Consider the following 18,815-nt stretch of genomic DNA (forward strand, 5'->3'; position numbering starts at 1 on the left):
TAGGGCGATTTAGCAGCAGCTGGAGAGATTGCGGTTTTCTGCCCATTGAGATGACTGGAACCAATTTGGCAGTGTGACAGGATGGGATGAGGATGTTGAGACTGTGGGGGCGGGAATGGCACTCGCGAGGGAGATGTTGACAGACACTGGTGTATTCAGACCTGTTGTTTCTCGCAACCCCTCTTTAACTCTGTTTCTTTCCCTCTGTCTCTCCCCCCCCCCACCCCCTGTCCTTCACCAGGCTGTACGGTTTCAAGATCCACCCCATGGCGTACCAACTCCAGCTCCAAGCTGCCAGTAACTTCAAGAGCCCCGTCAAGACTATCCGTTAGAGAGAAGTGAAGCCACATTGATCCAGCCCATGCTGCTGGACTTTCCACCTACCGTGTGTCGGCAAGTGCGATATATGCCACAAAGCTGCAGATAGTGTCCACTTTTAACCAAACCAAACTACTCCTCCACCCCCCCCACCCCCCACCCAACCCTTCCTGCCTTTTCAGGTCTCGAGCCCTTCCCTTCCCTTCACCCCCCCCCCCCCCCCCCCACAAACATCCCATTTACAGAGTCATGAACTGAAGTTGGTGCCAATGGATTTCTTTCAGTGGGAAAACTTACTTAACACAAAAAAAACATTTTGTTGAAACAAAAATCCATGTGTGTGTGTGTGTGTGTGTGTGTGTGTGTGTGTGGGTGGGGGGGGGGGGGTCAGCTGGAACGTCCCCCACCCCCCCCCTCACTGTAGCACCTGGTTTTGTACCTTTCCCCCAGACCGGCTGTGCCTGGGATCCCACCACAGAGCAGCAGCACCTGCCCACTCGTGGACGGGCGCCGTTTCCCAGATCACCCCGGACTCGTGGTGGGTTGGAAACAAAGGGAGGTGACGCTGCTGGGGTGGACGCGGTTTCAGAATGAGCTGAGACCCACATTACTGAGGAAGAGTCCGACCTGTCAATTGTTCACATCATGCTGCCAGCCACAGGGCCCAACCTGGTGTCAGTGAACTGTTTGGGGCGAGAGAGATGGAGGGGAGGGCACTGCAGGTAATTTTGAGTGCATCCCCTTTGTTCATCTTTCAGCACAGCTGAATTGTCCCACAAGAAAACACCAGTATCTCTGTGTGTGTGTGTGTCTGTCTGTCTGTCTCTGTCTGTCTGTGTGTGTGTCTGTGTGAGGCAGCAGCAGTACTCCGAGAAATCCCAGTCATTAACTTCAGAGAGCCCACCCATTCCTGGTGGGAGGGACTCATTTTATTCCCCTAGCAAGCCCAGCATTTGGTGGGGGGAGGTCTATTCAGTTATAACTTTTTGTCCCGCCCGGTGAGGTTACAGACATTTGCTGTATTGTATGTATTGTATAAAGGATGTTGTTGACTTAGTAAATGCTGTCTTATGTTTTTTTTTAAGTGTTAAATTGATTTCGGGATTGTGAGCAACCTTTATTTCTGAATAAACACGTACTTCACGTGCTGAGTTCCATTCTACAATTCCTGTATGTTCAGGACTGTTCCTCCCCACCCTTCCTTTCTCAAAGTTGTCTTTCAGGATCTCAGCAGAAACACTATCATACAGTCATACCACACGGAAAGTCTATGCTGACCAGGCACCCTAGAGGGTGGCACGGTGGCTCACTGGTCAGCACTGCTGTCTCATGGTGCCAGGGACCCGGGTTTGATCCCACCCTCGGGTGACTGTCTGTGTGGAGTTTGCATCTTCTCCCCGTGTTTGTGTGGGCTTTCTATCACAGTCCAAAGATGTGCAGGTTAGGGTGGGTTGGCCATGGGAAATTGTCCCATAGTGTTAGGTGCATTTGTCCGAGGGAAAGGGGTCTGGGTGGGTTACTCTGCGGCCGGTCGGTGTGGACTTGTTGGGTCGAAGGGCCTGTTTCCACACTGTAGGGAATCTAATCTAACTGAAATGAATCTAGTCCCATTTGCCAGCATTCTGCCCATATTCCCCTCAGCCCTTCCTAGGGCAATGCTGAGCAATTCCAGATCAAGGTGGATACAGCCATGGGCACTGCCCAGTTTCTCCCCACCCAGGGGAGCAGGCACAGAGATTGCCCTGACCGTGAGCTGCATTAGTTTGAACCAGCCAGAAGCAAACCAAGTGGTTTCACCCAGTTGTACAGAGAGTAGCTCCCATATTGAAACCTGGCTGGGGAAATAGGATCAAACTGAGTGTGACTGTTCCCTGGGATGTGATTTCCCATCATTCAGCGGTGTGTTCTTCAACCCCCTTAACTCTTTTGCTGCTGCTGCTCAAAGACCTGAGTGTTTATCATCATTTTAGGTGTTCTCACTTCCTGCTTCAGCTAACAGGCTGTAAATCAGACAGGAGAGGGGTTTGTGGATGTGGGCATCTCTGTCTGGGCCAAGCATTTACTCCCCTGCCCCTAGTTACCCCCCCCCCCCCCCCCAAAAAGTAGGAGTGAGCTGCATTTCCTGCCCCTGTCCCTAGTTGCCCCCCCTTGAGAAAGTGGGGGTGAGCTGCATTTCCTGCCCCTGTCCCTAGTTGCCCCTCCCTTGAGAAGGTGGGGGTGAGCTGCATTTCCTGCCCCTGTCCCTAGTTGCCCCCCCCTTGAGAAGGTGGGGGTGAGCTGCATTTACTGCCCCTGTCCCTAGTTGCCCCCCTTGAGAAGGTGGGGGTGAGCTGCCTTCTTGAACCGTTGCAGTCCATGTGCTGTGGGTAGACCCACAATGTCCCTTAGGGAGGGAATTCCAGGATTGGGACCCAGCCCCACTGAAGGAACGGCCGATATATTTCCAAGTCGGGATGGGGAGGGGCTCGGAGGGGAACTTGCAGGGGGTGGTATCCTTTTAGATGGTAGAGGGGAGGGGAATGCCTAAATATATACAGAACTCCTTTCCTGATCCCCTGGTGAAGTGCTTTTGCCCGAAACATCGATTGTCCCACTCCTTGGATGCTGCCTGACCTGTTGTGCTTTTCCAGCAACATTGTTGACTAGAACCATTTTCCAGCCAAATAGGAATGAAGTCCAACAAGGGGAGGGTAACTTTTGGATCTGGTCATTGGAAATGAGCCAGAAAAGATAGGACTAAGGTAAGTGAGTGGCAACAGTTAAGACTAAATTTACAAGTAATCAGAGAAAAATCTAATCTTTCAGCAACAGGGTAATAAAAATGTGCAAGGCTGTTGACAAATGGCCAGAGCACGACACAGCCCAGTGGGAGGACTGGGCAAGTCGCTGCTGGAGCTTGGGTGGATAAATCTAGGAGGGAGGAGCTGGGAGGCCAACCTGAAGGGTCTGAGGTGGAAGAGTGGGGCGCAAAGTCAGAATAATTCAGAAGGCTGAGATGTTTGTTTCTGAGTGCATAAAACTGTTCAAATATTTTATAGATACCTCAAGTTAACAACAAAAAGCTGAGTTTTTGAATCTTATCATTGAGGCATGGGTAGGATAATGTTACTGGTAGTGACAGATGGTGGAGTATGAAATTGTTTCACTTTGCTATTTCACCGAATGTCGAAGAGATGATGGGTGCACTCAATCTATTTTGAGAGTTCTTTCAGGGACAGGGACAGACTTGGTCGCAGATCTTTGTCAGATGAGAGGGGAAATATTGAAAAGGGACTTGGCAAGCAACTTTTTCACAGAGGATGGTGCATGTGCAGAATGAGCTGCCAGAGGAAGTGGAGGGTGGGGTTGGATACCGGTACACTTAGCACTCTCTTAAAAGGCATCTGGATGGGGATATGAACAGGAAAGGTTTACAGGGATACGGGACTAGTTCAGCTTGGGAAACTTGGCTGCGCTGGACGAGTTGGGCTGAAGGGTCTGTTTCTGTGCTGTATGACACAGTCAGGGCAAGTTTAATAAACAATCAGGGCGGTTATTCTGGAAGCAGATTTACAAACATCTGGGCTCTTGTGTTACCGAGCTAATGTCCCTATATCTAGGCTAGGAAGCCTGAGTTTAGATTGCACCTGCTCCACATGTAATCAGCAAGGACCCTAGCATATGAAGGGTGGGGGAAAGGGGGGAGCAGAGGCGCAGTTGGCTGTAACGGGGAGCAGCCTTCATCCATGTTAGTAACAGTGAGGTTGAGGGGTCAAGAAAGCAGATCTCCTGAACGATATTGGACAGACAATACTCCCTCAGGTGCAACCCTTCGGAGTGTTGATATGCAGAGGGATCTGGGTGTGCAGGTCTGCAGATCACTGAAGCAGGTAGTGCAGGTAGATCAGGTAGTGTAAAAAGGCCTATGGCATACTCTCCTTCATCAGAAGGGGCATTGAGTATTAGACAAGTGATGCTGCAGTTTTAGTTCGGCCACATTTGGAATATTGCGTACAATTCTGGTTCACTGTACAACCAGAGGCATGTGAATGTTTTGGAGAGGGGATGGAAAAGGTTTAACCAGGATGTTGCCTGGTATGGGGGAGTTTAGCGATGAAGAGAGGTTGGATCGACTGGGTTTGGTTCCTGGAACACAGGAGGCTGAGGGGCAACCTGATAGAAGTTTATCAGATTGTGAATGGTTTTGGGTAGTCTCTTACTTCCCACTCTATTTCCCAGGATGGAGGGGTCAGTTACTATGGGCCACAGGTTCAAGGTGTGAGGGGGAGGGATGTTTTTCACACAAAGGGTGGTGCATGTGTGGAACGTGCTGCCAGAGGAGGTGGTGAAAACAGACACGATAATAGCATTCGAGAAACACCTGGAGGGATACAGATCCTGTAAGTGAAGGCAGTTTTCGCATAGAAGGGAAAATTGTGTCATTGCAAGCTTAGAAGGGCCTATTCCTGTGCTGGATTGTTCCTTATCGCAAGATTTTCCAAAAACTATTCAAGCCATGAGGCAGACTGCAGCTGGGATACCTTACTCAAACACACCGAATTCCTATAGTGGGGAGATATGGGGAGAGGATGTTTCTCCTTGGGTGAGAAACTGTAGGACCCACAGGGGCATCATCTCAGACTGAGGGCTAACCCATTGAAGACAGAATTGGGAAGGAATTTCTTCACTCTCTGAGGGATTCCCTACAGCAGAGGGCTGTCGAGGCTGGGTCATTCAGTATATTCAAGGCTGAGAGGGAGGGAGAGGTTTAATCAGGAAGGGAATCGAGGGTTAGGGGGGAAAAGGGAAGGGAAGTGGACTTGAGGATGGTCAGGATCAGGTGTGATCACACTGAAAGCTGCCACAGACTCAATGGGCTGAGTGGTCTCCATGCTGCTCAGCGTGTAATAGAAACAGTCAATGGCTCCATCCGATTCCAGTGTCAGTGAGATTCCCAGCTCAAGTGTGTCTCTCCTGCCCTGTCTGTATCCAGCCACACTCCCGTGCCCCAGAAATTCTCTCTGGTCTACAGAGCATCAATCCATTGTCCCTGACATTAACTGGGCAAACAAAGTGCAGTTGGAACTGGGTGAAGATCTCCAGGTGTCAATAAGATCCACCAGTCAGTCCTCGAAACTCCAGCCAACATGGATGGAATGTGGTCAGTCGCTGCTAAAACACCACCCTTTGAGACAGTATATTCCTGTTAGGGTGAAAGGCTGGATGACTACAGAAATCAAGAGTTTGGTTCAGAAAAAGAAGGAAGCATATCTCAGGTACAGACAGGAGAGATTGAGTGAATCCTTAGAAGAGTAGAATCCTTAGAAGGAAGTAGGAGTATAGTTAAGAGGGAAATCAGGAGGGCAAAAAGGGGACATGAGATAGCTTTGGGAATTAGGATTAAGGAGAATCCAAAAGGTTTTTACAAATATATTAAGGACAAAAGGGTAACTAGGGAGAGAATAGGGCCCCTCAAAGATCAGCAAGGTGGCCTTTATGTGGAGGCGCAGGAGATGGGGAGATACTAAACAAGTATTTTGCATCAGTATTTACTGTGGAAAAGGTCATGGAAGGTATAGACTGTAGGGAAATAGATGGTGACATCTTGCAAAATGTCCAGATTACAGAGGAGGAATTGCTGGGTGTCTTGAAACGGGTAAAGGTGGATAAATCCCCAGGACCTGATCAGGTGTACATGAGAACTCTGTGGGAAGCTAGAGAAGTGATTGCTGGGCCTCTTGCTGAGATATTTGTATCATCGATAGTCACAGGTGAGGTGCCAGAAGACTGGAGGTTGGCTAACTTTGTGCCACTGTTTAAGAAGGGCAGTAAGGACAAGTCAGGGAACTATAGACCAGTGAGCCTGACCTCGGTGGTGGGCAAGTTGTTGGAGGGAATCCTGAGGGATAGGATGTACAGGTATTTGGAAAGGCAAGGACTGATTAGGGATAGTCAACATGGCTTTGTGCGTGGGAAATCATGTCTCACAAACTTGATTGAGTTTGTTAAAGAAGTAACAAAGAGGATGAGGGTAGAGTAGTAGATCTGATCTATATAGACTTCAGTAAGTCGTTCGACAAGGTTCCCCATGGGAGACTGATTAGCAAGGTTAGATCTCATGGAATACAGGGAGAACTAGCCATTTGGATACAGAACTGGTTCAAAGGTAGAAGACAGAGGGTGGTGGTGGAGGGTTGTTTTTCAGACTGGAGGCCTGTGACCAGTGGAGTGCCACAAGGATCAGTGCTGGGTCCTCTACTTTTTGTCATTTACATAAACGATTTGGATGCAAGCATAAGAGGTACAGTTAGTAAGTTTGCAGATGACACCAAAATTGGAGGTGTAGTGGACAGCAAAGAGGGTTACCTCAGATTACCACATGACCTTGATCAGATGGGCCAATGGACTGAGAAGTTGCAGATGGAGTTTAATTCAGATAAATGCGAGCTGCTGCATTTTGGGAAAGTAAACCTTGGCAGGACTTATACACTTAATGGTAAGGTCCTAGGGAGTGTTGCTGAACAAAGAGACCTTGGAGTGTAGGTTCATAGCTCCTTAAAAGTGGAGTTGCAGGTAGATAGGATAGTGAAGAAGGCGTTTGGTATGCTTTCCTTTATTGGTCAGAGTATTGAGTACAGGAGTTGGGAGGTCATGTTGTGGCTGTACAGGACATTGGTTAGGCCACTGTTGGAATATTGTGTGCGATTCTGGTCTCCTTCCTATTAGAAGGATGTTGTGAAACTTGAGAGGGTTCAGAAATGATTTACAAGGATGTTTCCAGGGATGGAGGATTTGAGCTACAGGGAGAGGCTGAACAGGCTGGGGCTGTTCTCCCTGAAGAGTCAGAGGCTGAGGGGGCACCTTTAAAGAGGTTTACAACATTATGAGGGGCATGGATAGGGGGAATAGACAAAGTCTTCTCTGGGGTGGGGGAGTCCAGAACTAGACGGCATAAGTTTAGGGTGAGAGGGGAAAGATATAAAAGAGACCTAAGGGGCAACTTTTTCACGGAGAAGGTAGTCTGCCAGAGGATGTGGTGGAGGCTGGTACAATTACAACATTTAAGAGGCATTTGGATGGGTATATGAATAGGAAGGGTTTGGAGGGATATGGGCTAGGTACTGGCAGGTGGGACTAGATTGGGTTGGGATATCGGGTTGGATGGAAGGGTCTGTTTCTGTGCTGGACATCTCTATGAGTCAATGACAGGAAATTGACTGGGGTAGCGTCCTCTCGCACAGTTTCCAAAGGGAGTAAATCCTTCCTTAACAGGGACACCAGAGCAATGTGCTGCACTCTGGGTGTGGTCTCAGCATCCACTCTCTTTATTGTTTTGTTGAATAACTGGTTTTACTGCTCCAACCCTGTTCGAAAAGTCAGCATTCTTGCAAATTACCAGCTTGACCTTTTCTCAAATTCTTTCAGGGCATCTGAACGTTGCTGGACTATTCCAGTGGATTTTTCCACACGCACTGCAATCCCTTTATTTTTAAACTCTTCTCTGACCGGAGAGCTTCTGCGACCCATGTGCTGACAGGGAGACTACACCCCCCCCCCCAAAACAACCTCCTGATCTCTCATCCCTATCCTCGCTGAACCCCCTGCCCCCCCCCACCCCACAGGCTCCCCACTTTAGCAGTGCCTCAGTTTTTAAGATGCTCAGATGCCCCATCTCTCTCAGGTGGCCACACGGCCCACAGCAGAAATGGCTACGCGAATGGTTAGGAGCTATAATGAAGCATGCTGGGAATTCTGGCCAAGTGGAACTCTGACTAACTCCAGTTAAAACTGCAGCCAGGGTATTGTAAACTGTAACCCGTGTTAACCCAGTAAGGACTGTCTTACAGTGGTCTCCCAGACTTGGTGTCTCTCGGTGTCAACTTATTAGCAGTTAACCCGTTCAGCAGTTGGTTACCGGTAAACGCCACAGGGCTGGCTTCCAGCGGTATGTTTGGGGTCTGGCCGATTCATTGGCTAAGACCCAGAGACGTTGCTAGGAGGATGAGCACAGTTTGGCATAAACGTTTAGCAGAACAAAGGCTAACCTTTGACCATCGAGACCAACATGGCCTTGAGTCCATCTTCAGAGAAGGAACAGGATGAGGCAAAACCCACATCTTGGCCCAAATGAGCATGGTGTTTGGTTCAAACAAAACTTGGAGTTGAATGTGAATGAAAGGCGGCTGAAGTGAAGTTAGTTAAAGCTGCAGTTGTCAGATGTAGTAAGAATGAAATATTGCAGCACCTGTGTGATTCATGTTGAGTACTGGGACTTCAGGAGTTAAATAAAGAAGGACTTAGCTTAATTAAAGACTGTCTCAACTCCCTGTCACACAACGGGAGAGCACCTGAGGTCTCAGCACTGACCTCTCAACCTCTCCTGGAGATGTGCTGCTTCGACCTTTCACCCTTCACTCGGAGATAGCCAGCCGAAACCTCTGGCCTCGCTCACTTGTTTTTAAAGCATTTTTAGGCACTCCTCCTGAAGCCTGCCTGTTCGATTCCCAGTCACCAGGTGTGGGTGTGAACCAAGTGTTTGACAAAGTCATGTTGCATGTCTTGTTATTCTTTCTGAAAGACACATGGTGCACCTCCCATTTTGGGCAACACCCAGGCTTCAGTGAATCCTCTTGTCAGTCCCTGGTACATCAAAAACACAACACTAATCCAACACACAGGACCAGACGTTGGCCATTCAATGTAGAGAAGGTTAGGAGGCACTGATGGGCAAAGTGGGCTTGTTCTGTCCCTGAATATGTACGTACCTGTACACCCAGAGTCAGACAGCATGGAAACAGACCCTTCGGCCCAACCAGTCCATGCTGACCATAATCTCAAACTCAACTAGTCCCACCTGCCTGCTCCTGGCCAATGTCCCTCTGAACCTTTCCCATCCATGTCCTTATCACATTTTACACATTGTAACTGTTCCCATATCCACCACTTCCTCAGCACGTTCATTCCACACACAAACCACCCTCTGGCTACAACATTTGCATCTCATGTCCTTTTTAAATCTCTCTCCTGTCTCCTAAAAGATATGCCCAGAAGTCTTGAAATCCCCTATCCGAGGGATCAGGCACCCACCACTAACTCTCTCTGGATACCCCTTCCTGATTTTATAAACCTCGAGCAGGTTGTGTCTCAACCTCCTGCGCTCAAGTGAGAATGGTCCTGATCCATCCAACCTTAGACTGATCTCTGCTCACTAGCCTTCTCCAGGATGGAGTGGAATCTGGAGTGTTGCTGGAGAACAGAGAGTTTCAGCCATGGCTTTCCATCCTACACTCGTCAGGGTCCTGTGCGGGAAGGGCAGAAAGGGGACCACTGCAGACGCTGGAGAGTCAGAGTCCAAACAGATGGTGCTGGAAAAGCACAGCAGGTCAGGCAGCATCCGAGGAGCAGGAGAGGTGATGTTTCGGTGATGTTTCGGCCAAAAGCCCATTATCAGGAATTACTTTGCAAGAACACTAAGGGAAAATAATAGCAGGAGGAAGGCATTGACGCCTTCGGTCCCACCCTGCCTTTCAATATCACCGTGGTTGATCATCCAACAACACTCGAGAATCCAGGGACAAAGCAGCACCCACTTGATTGGCACCACATCCACAAACATCCCCTCCCTCCACCCCCCGACGCTCAGTAACAGCAGTGTGTACCAGCTACAAGGTACCCCGCAGGAACTCCCCAAACATCCCCTCCCTCCACCGCCTGACACTCAGTAACAGCAGTGTGTACCAGCTACAAGGTACCCCGCAGGAACTCCCCAAACATCCCCTCCCTCCACCCCCTGACACTCAGTAACAGCAGTGTGTACCATCTACAAGATACCCTGCAGAAACTCCCCAAACATCCCCTCCCTCCACCCCCCCCGACCCTCAATAACAGCAGTGTGTACCATCTACAAGATACCCTGCAGAAACTCCCCAAACATCCCCTCCCTCCACCCCCTGACGCTCAGTAACAGCAGTGTGTACCATCTACAAGATACCCTGCAGAAACTCCCCAAACATCCCCTCCCTCCACCCCCCGACGCTCAGTAACAGCAGTGTGTACCAGCTACAAGATACCCTGCAGAGACTCCCCAAACATCCCCTCCCTCCACCCCCCCCCCCTCACCCGATGCTCAGTAGCAGCAGTGTGTACAAGATTCCCTGCAGAAACTCACAAAAGATTCTCAGACAGTACCTTCCAAACCCATAGTCACTTCTGACTAGAAGGACAGGGGGCAGCCGGCACGTGGGAATAGCACCCCCTGCAAGCTCCCCTCCGAGCCCCTCACCAGGGAGTTGAGATACAGGGGGGAGGGCGATGTGGTCAACCTGAAACAGGTGTCGTGTCACAGGGATCAGTGTTCGGACCACAGTTAGTTACAACAATGTATTCATGACTTGGATGAGGGAACTGAACAGATTATCACCAAGTTTGTGAGTGCCACTTGAATGCTGGGATGGGATGTCTCAGAGTCTGCGATGGGACCTGGACACAAGTGGAGTTGAGAAGATTGAGAGGTGAAACAGACAACATTCACAGGGGGAGAGATGGGGAGAGGGTATTCCCCCCTTGGGTGGGAGACTCTCAGACCCACAGGGGCACCATCTCAGAGTGAGGGCTAACCCATTGAAGGTGGGGATGGGGAGGAATTACTTCACTCTCCGATGGGAGTGAATCTGTGGGATTCCCTATCGCAGAGAGCTGTCGAGGCTGGGTCATTCAGTATATTCAAAGCTGAGAGGGAGGGAGAGCTTTAATCAGGAAGAGGAATCGAGGGTGAGGGGGAAAAGGCACAGATGTGAAATTGAGGATGGTCTGGATCAACCAGGATCTCACTGAATGGTAGAAGAGACTCGATGGGCCAAATGGCCTACTCCTTATGGCCTCCTGGTATCTTGTGTGTGCTAGAGCCAGGTAAGATTGCAGGGTCACGGGGAGTGGGACAGGGGCAGGGTCACAGGGAGAGGGACAGGGGCAGGGTCACGGGGAGAGGGACCGGGGCAGGGTCACGGGGAGAGGGACCGGGGCAGGGTCACGGGGAGAGGGACCGCGGCAGGGTCACGGGGAGAGGGACAGGGGCAGGGTCACGGGGAGAGGGACAGGGGCAGTGTCACAGGGAGAGGGACAGGGGCAGTGTCACGGGGAGAGGGACAGGGGCAGTGTCACAGGGAGAGGGACCGCGGCAGGGTCACGGGGAGTGGGACAGGGGCAGTGTCACGGGGAGAGGGACAGGGGCAGGGTCACGGGGAGAGGGACAGGGGCAGTGTCACAGGGAGAGGGACAGGGGCAGGGTCACGGGGAGAGGGACAGGGGCAGGGTCACGGGGAGAGGGACAGGGGCAGTGTCACAGGGAGAGGGACAGGGGCAGGGTCACGGGGAGAGGGACAGGGGCAGTGTCACGGGGAGTGGGACCGGGGCAGGGAACGAAGGGGAGGGACCGCGGCAGGGTCACAGGGAGAGGGAAAGGGGCAATGTCACGGGGAGAGGGACAGGGGCAGTGTCACAGGGAGAGGGACAGGGGCAGTGTCACGGGGAGAGGGACCGGGGCAGGGTCACGGGGAGAGGGACTGGGGCAGGGTCACAGGGAGAGGGACAGGGGCAGTGTCACGGGGAGAGGGACAGGGGCAGTGTCACGGGGAGAGGGACAGGGGCAGGGTCACGGGGAGAGGGACAGGGGCAGTGTCACGGGGAGAGGGACCGGGGCAGGGACACAGGGAGAGGGACAGGGGCAGGGTCACAGGGAGAGGGACCGGGGCATGGTCACGGGGAGAGGGACAGGGGCAGGGTCACGGGGAGAGGGACAGGGGCAGTGTCACGGGGAGAGGGACAGGGGCAGGGTCACGGGGAGAGGGACAGGGGCAGGGTCACGGGGAGAGGGACAGGGGCAGTGTCACGGGGAGAGGGACAGGTGCAGGGTCACAGGGAGAGGGACAGGGGCAGGGTCACAGGGAGAGGGACAGGGGCAGGGTCACAGGGAGAGGGACCGCGGCTGGGTCACAGGGAGAGGGACCGGGGCAGGATCACAGGGAGAGGGACAGGGGCAGTGTCACGGGGAGAGGGACAGGCGGCATGGTCACGGGGAGAGGGACAGGGGCAGGGTCACGGGGAGAGGGACCGCGGCAGTGTCATGGGGAGAGGGACAGGGGCAGTGTCACGGGGAGTGGGACCGGGGCAGGGTCACGGGGAGAGGGACAGGCGGCATGGTCACGGGGAGAGGGACAGGGGCAGTGTCACGGGGAGAGGGACAGGCGGCATGGTCACGGGGAGAGGGACAGGGGCAGGGTCACAGGGAGTGGGACCGGGGCAGGGTCACAGGGAGAGGGACAGGGGCAGTGTCACGGGGAGTGGGACCGGGCCAGGGTCACGGGGAGTGGGACCGGGGCAGGGTCACAGGGAGAGGGACAGGGGCAGGGTCACGGGGAGAGGGACAGGGGCAGGGTCACGAGGAGAGGGACAGGGGCAGGGTCACGGGGAGAGGGACAGGGGCAGTGTCACGGGGAGTGGGACCGCGGCAGGGTCACGGGGAGTGGGACCGGCGCAGGGTAACGGGGAGAGACACAGGGGCAGGGTCACAGGGAGAGGGACAGGGGCAGTGTCACAGGGAGAGGGACAGGGGCAGGGTCACAGGGAGAGGGACCGGGGCAGGGTCACAGGGAGAGGGACAGGGGCAGGGTCACAGGGAGAGGGACCGGGGCAGGGTCACAGGGAGAGGGACAGGGGCAGTGTCACGGAAGAGAGGGACAGGGGCAGTGTCACGGGGAGTGGGACCGGGGAAGGGTCACAGGGAGAGGGACAGGGGCAGTGTCACGGGGAGAGGGACAGGGGCAATGTCACGGGGAGAGGGACAGGGGCAGTGGCACGGGGAGTGGGACCGGGGCAGGGTCACAGGGAGAGGGACAGGGGCAGTGTCACGGGGAGAGGGACAGGGGCAGTGTCACAGGGAGAGGGACAGGGGCAGTGTCACGGGGAGAGGGACAGGGGCAGTGTCACGGGGAGAGGGACAGGGGGCATGGTCACGGGGAGAGGGACCGGGGCAGTGTCACGGGGAGAGGGACAGGGGCAGTGTCACGGGGAGAGGGACAGGGGCAGTGTCACGGGGAGTGGGACCGCGGCAGGGTCACGGGGAGTGGGACAGGGGCAGGGTCACAGGGAGAGGGACAGGGGCAGTGTCACGGGGAGAGGGACAGGGGCAGGGTCACGGGGAGAGGGACAGGCGGCATGGTCACGGGGAGAGGGACAGGGGCAGGGTCACGGGGAGAGGGACCGCGGCAGTGTCAAGGGGAGAGGGACAGGGGCAGTGTCACGGGGAGAGGGACAGGGGCAGGGTCACGGGGAGAGGGACAGGGGGCATGGTCACGGGGAGAGGGACCGGGGCAGTGTCACGGGGAGAGGGACAGGGGCAGTGTCACGGGGAGAGGGACAGGGGCAGTGTCACGGGGAGTGGGACCGCGGCAGGGTCACGGGGAGTGGGACAGGGGCAGGGTCACAGGGAGAGGGACAGGGGCAGTGTCACGGGGAGAGGGACAGGCGGCATGGTCACGGGGAGAGGGACGGGGCAGGGTCACGGGGAGAGGGACAGGGGCAGTGTCACGGGGAGTGGGACCGGGGCAGGGTCACGGGGAGAGGGACAGGGGCAGTGTCACGGGGAGTGGGACCGGGGCAGGGTCACAGGGAGAGGGACAGGGGCAGGGTCACGGGGAGAGAGACAGGGGCAGTGTCACGGGGAGAGGGACAGGGGCAGTGTCACGGGGAGAGGGACAGGGGCAGTGTCACGGGGAGTGGGACAGGCGGCAGGGTCACGGGGAGTGGGACCGCGGCAGGGTCACAGGGAGAGGGACAGGGGCAGGGTCACAGGGAGAGGGACAGGGGCAGGGTCACGGGGAGAGGGACAGGGGCAGTGTCACGGAAGAGAGGGAAAGGGGCAGTGTCACGGGGAGTGGGACCGGGGCAGGGTCACGGGGAGAGGGACAGGGGCAGTGTTACGGGGAGAGGGACAGGGGCAGTGTCACGGGGAGAGGGACAGGGGCAGGGTCACAGGGAGAGGGACAGGGGCAGGGTCACGGGGAGAGGGACCGGGGCAGTGTCACGGGGAGAGGGACAGGGGCAGTGTCACGGAAGAGAGGGACAGGGGCAGTGTCACGGGGAGAGGGACAGCGGCAGGGTCACGGGGAGAGGGACAGGGGCAGGGTCACAGGGAGAGGGACAAGGGCAGGGTCACGGGGAGAGGGACTGGGGCAGTGTCACGGAAGAGAGGGACAGGGGCAGTGTCACGGGGAGTGGGACCGGGGCAGGGTCACAGGGAGAGGGACTGGGGCAGGGTCACGGGGAGAGGGACAGGGGCAGTGTCACGGGGAGAGGGACAGGGGCAGGGTCACGGGGAGAGGGACAGGGGCAGTGTCACGGAAGAGAGGGACAGGGGCAGTGTCACGGGGAGTGGGACCGGGGCAGGGTCACAGGGAGAGGGACAGGGGCAGGGTCACGGGGAGAGGGACAGGGACAGTGTCACGGGGAGAGGGACAGGGGCAGGGTCACAGGGAGAGGGACCGGGGCAGGGTCACGGGGAGAGGGACAGGCGGCATGGTCACGGGGAGAGGGACAGGGGCAGGGTCACGGGGAGAGGGACCGCGGCAGTGTCACGGGGAGAGGGACAGGCGGCATGGTCAAGGGGAGAGGGACAGGGGCAGTGTCACGGGGAGTGGGACCGGGGCAGAGTCACGGGGAGAGGGACAGGCGGCATGGTCACGGGGAGAGGGACAGGGGCAGGGTCACGGGGAGAGGGACAGGGGCAGTGTCACGGGGAGAGGGACAGGCGGCATGGTCACGGGGGGAGGGACAGGGGCAGGGTCACAGGGAGTGGGACCGGGGCAGGGTCACAGGGAGAGGGACAGGGGCAGTGTCACGGGGAGTGGGACCGGGGCAGGGTCACGGGGAGTGGGACCGGGGCAGGGTCACAGGGAGAGGGACAGGGGCAGGGTCACGGGGAGAGGGACAGGGGCAGGGTCACGAGGAGAGGGACTGGGGCAGGGTCACAGGGAGAGGGACCGGGGCATGGTCACGGGGAGAGGGACAGGGGCAGTGTCACGGGGAGAGGGACAGGGGCAGTGTCACGGGGAGAGGGACAGGGGCTGGGTCACGGGGAGAGGGACAGGGGCTGGGTCACGGGGAGTGGGACAGGGGCAGTGTCACAGGGAGAGGGACCGGGGCAGGGTCACGGGGAGACGGACCGGGGCAGGGTCACGGGGAGAGGGACCGGGGCAGTGTCACGGGGAGTGGGACAGGGGCAGTGTCACAGGGAGAGGGACCGCGGCAGTGTCACGGGGAGTGGGACCGGGGCAGGGTCACAGGGAGATGGACCGGGGCAGGGTCACAGGGAGAGGGACCGGGGCAGGGTCACAGGGAGATGGACCGGGGCAGGGTCACGGGGAGAGGGACAGGGGCAGGGTCACAGGGAGAGGGACAGGGGCAGTGTCACGGGGAGAGGGACAGGCGGCATGGTCACGGGGAGAGGGACAGGGGCAGGGTCACGGGGAGAGGGACAGGCGGCATGGTCACGGGGAGAGGGACAGGGGCAGGGTCACGGGGAGAGGGACCGCGGCAGTGTCAAGGGGAGAGGGACAGGGGCAGTGTCACGGGGAGAGGGACAGGGGCAGGGTCACGGGGAGAGGGACAGGGGCAGTGTCACGGGGAGTGGGACCGGGGCAGGGTCACAGGGAGAGGGACGGGGCAGGGTCACGGGGAGAGAGACAGGGGCAGTGTCACGGGGAGAGGGACAGGGGCAGTGTCACGGGGAGAGGGACAGGGGCAGTGTCACGGGGAGTGGGACAGGCGGCAGGGTCACGGGGAGTGGGACCGCGGCAGGGTCACAGGGAGAGGGACAGGGGCAGGGTCACAGGGAGAGGGACAGGGGCAGGGTCACGGGGAGAGGGACAGGGGCAGTGTCACGGAAGAGAGGGAAAGGGGCAGTGTCACGGGGAGTGGGACCGGGGCAGGGTCACGGGGAGAGGGACAGGGGCAGTGTTACGGGGAGAGGGACAGGGGCAGTGTCACGGGGAGAGGGACAGGGGCAGGGTCACAGGGAGAGGGACAGGGGCAGGGTCACGGGGAGAGGGACCGGGGCAGTGTCACGGGGAGAGGGACAGGGGCAGTGTCACGGAAGAGAGGGACAGGGGCAGTGTCACGGGGAGAGGGACAGCGGCAGGGTCACGGGGAGAGGGACAGGGGCAGGGTCACAGGGAGAGGGACAAGGGCAGGGTCACGGGGAGAGGGACTGGGGCAGTGTCACGGAAGAGAGGGACAGGGGCAGGGTCACGGGGAGAGGGACAGGGGCAGTGTCACGGGGAGTGGGACCGGGGCAGGGTCACAGGGAGAGGGACTGGGGCAGGGTCACGGGGAGAGGGACAGGGGCAGTGTCACGGGGAGAGGGACAGGGGCAGGGTCACGGGGAGAGGGACAGGGGCAGTGTCACGGAAGAGAGGGACAGGGGCAGTGTCACGGGGAGTGGGACCGGGGCAGGGTCACAGGGAGAGGGACAGGGGCAGGGTCACGGGGAGAGGGACAGGGACAGTGTCACGGGGAGAGGGACAGGGGCAGGGTCACAGGGAGAGGGACCGGGGCAGGGTCACGGGGAGAGGGACAGGCGGCATGGTCACGGGGAGAGGGACAGGGGCAGGGTCACGGGGAGAGGGACCGCGGCAGTGTCACGGGGAGAGGGACAGGCGGCATGGTCAAGGGGAGAGGGACAGGGGCAGTGTCACGGGGAGTGGGACCGGGGCAGGGTCACGGGGAGAGGGACAGGCGGCATGGTCACGGGGAGAGGGACAGGGGCAGGGTCACGGGGAGAGGGACAGGGGCAGTGTCACGGGGAGAGGGACAGGCGGCATGGTCACGGGGGGAGGGACAGGGGCAGGGTCACAGGGAGTGGGACCGGGGCAGGGTCACGGGGAGTGGGACCGGGGCAGGGTCACAGGGAGAGGGACAGGGGCAGGGTCACGGGGAGAGGGACAGGGGCAGTGTCACGGGGAGTGGGACCGGGGCAGGGTCACGGGGAGTGGGACCGGGGCAGGGTCACAGGGAGAGGGACAGGGGCAGGGTCACGGGGAGAGGGACAGGGGCAGGGTCACGAGGAGAGGGACAGGGGCAGGGTCACAGGGAGAGGGACCGGGGCATGGTCACGGGGAGAGGGACAGGGGCAGTGTCACGGGGAGAGGGACAGGGGCAGTGTCACGGGGAGAGGGACAGGGGCTGGGTCACGGGGAGAGGGACAGGGGCTGGGTCACGGGGAGTGGGACAGGGGCAGTGTCACAGGGAGAGGGACCGGGGCAGGGTCACGGGGAGACGGACCGGGGCAGGGTCACGGGGAGAGGGACCGGGGCAGTGTCACGGGGAGTGGGACAGGGGCAGTGTCACAGGGAGAGGGACCGCGGCAGTGTCACGGGGAGTGGGACCGGGGCAGGGTCACAGGGAGATGGACCGGGGCAGGGTCACAGGGAGAGGGACCGGGGCAGGGTCACAGGGAGATGGACCGGGGCAGGGTCACGGGGAGAGGGACAGGGGCAGTGTCACGGGGAGTGGGACAGGGGCAGTGTCACAGGGAGAGGGACAGGGGCAGGGTCACAGGGAGAGGGACCGCGGCAGGGTCACAGGGAGAGGGACAGTGGCAGTGTCACGGGGAGTGGGACCGGGGCAGGGTCACGGGGAGAGGGACAGGGGCAGGGTCACTGGGAGAGGGACCGGGGCAGGGTCACAGGGAGAGGGACCGGGGCAGGGTTACGGGGAGAGGGACAGGGGCAGGGTCACAGGGAGAGGGACAGGGGCAGTGTCAAGGGGAGTGGGACCGGGGCAGGGTTACGGGGAGAGGGACAGGGGCAGGGTCACAGGGAGAGGGACAGGGGCAGGGTCACAGGGAGAGGGACCGGGGCAGTGTCACGGGGAGAGGGACCGGGGCAGTGTCACGGGGAGAGGGACAGGGGCAGTGTCACGGTTGAGAGGGACCGGGGCAGGGTCACGGGGAGAGGGACAGGGGCAGTGTCACGGGGAGTGGGACCGGGGCTGGGTCACGGGGAGTGGGACCGGGGCAGGGTCACAGGGAGAGGGACAGGGGCAGTGTCACGGGGAGAGGGACAGGGGCAGTGTCACGGGGAGAGGGACAGGGGCAGTGTCACGGGGAGAGGGACAGGGGCAGTGTCACGGGGAGTGGGACCGGGGCTGGGTCACGGGGAGAGGGACAGGGGCAGTGTCACGGGGAGAGGGACCGGGGCAGGGTCACAGGGAGAGGGACAGGGGCAGGGTCACGGGGAGTGGGACCGCGGCTGGGTCATGGGGAGTGGGATAGGGGCAGGGTCACAGGGAGAGGGACCGGGGCAGGGTCACAGGGAGAGGGACCGGGGCAGGGTCACGGGGAGTGGGACCGGGGCATGGTCACGGGGAGAGGGACAGGGGCAGTGTCACGGGGAGAGGGACAGGGGCAGGGTCACGGGGAGAGGGACAGGGGCAGTGTCACAGGGAGAGGGACAGGGGCAGTGTCA

Source organism: Chiloscyllium punctatum, chromosome 30 (genome assembly GCF_047496795.1).
Source record: "Chiloscyllium punctatum isolate Juve2018m chromosome 30, sChiPun1.3, whole genome shotgun sequence".
NCBI classification, from domain to species: domain Eukaryota; kingdom Metazoa; phylum Chordata; class Chondrichthyes; order Orectolobiformes; family Hemiscylliidae; genus Chiloscyllium; species Chiloscyllium punctatum.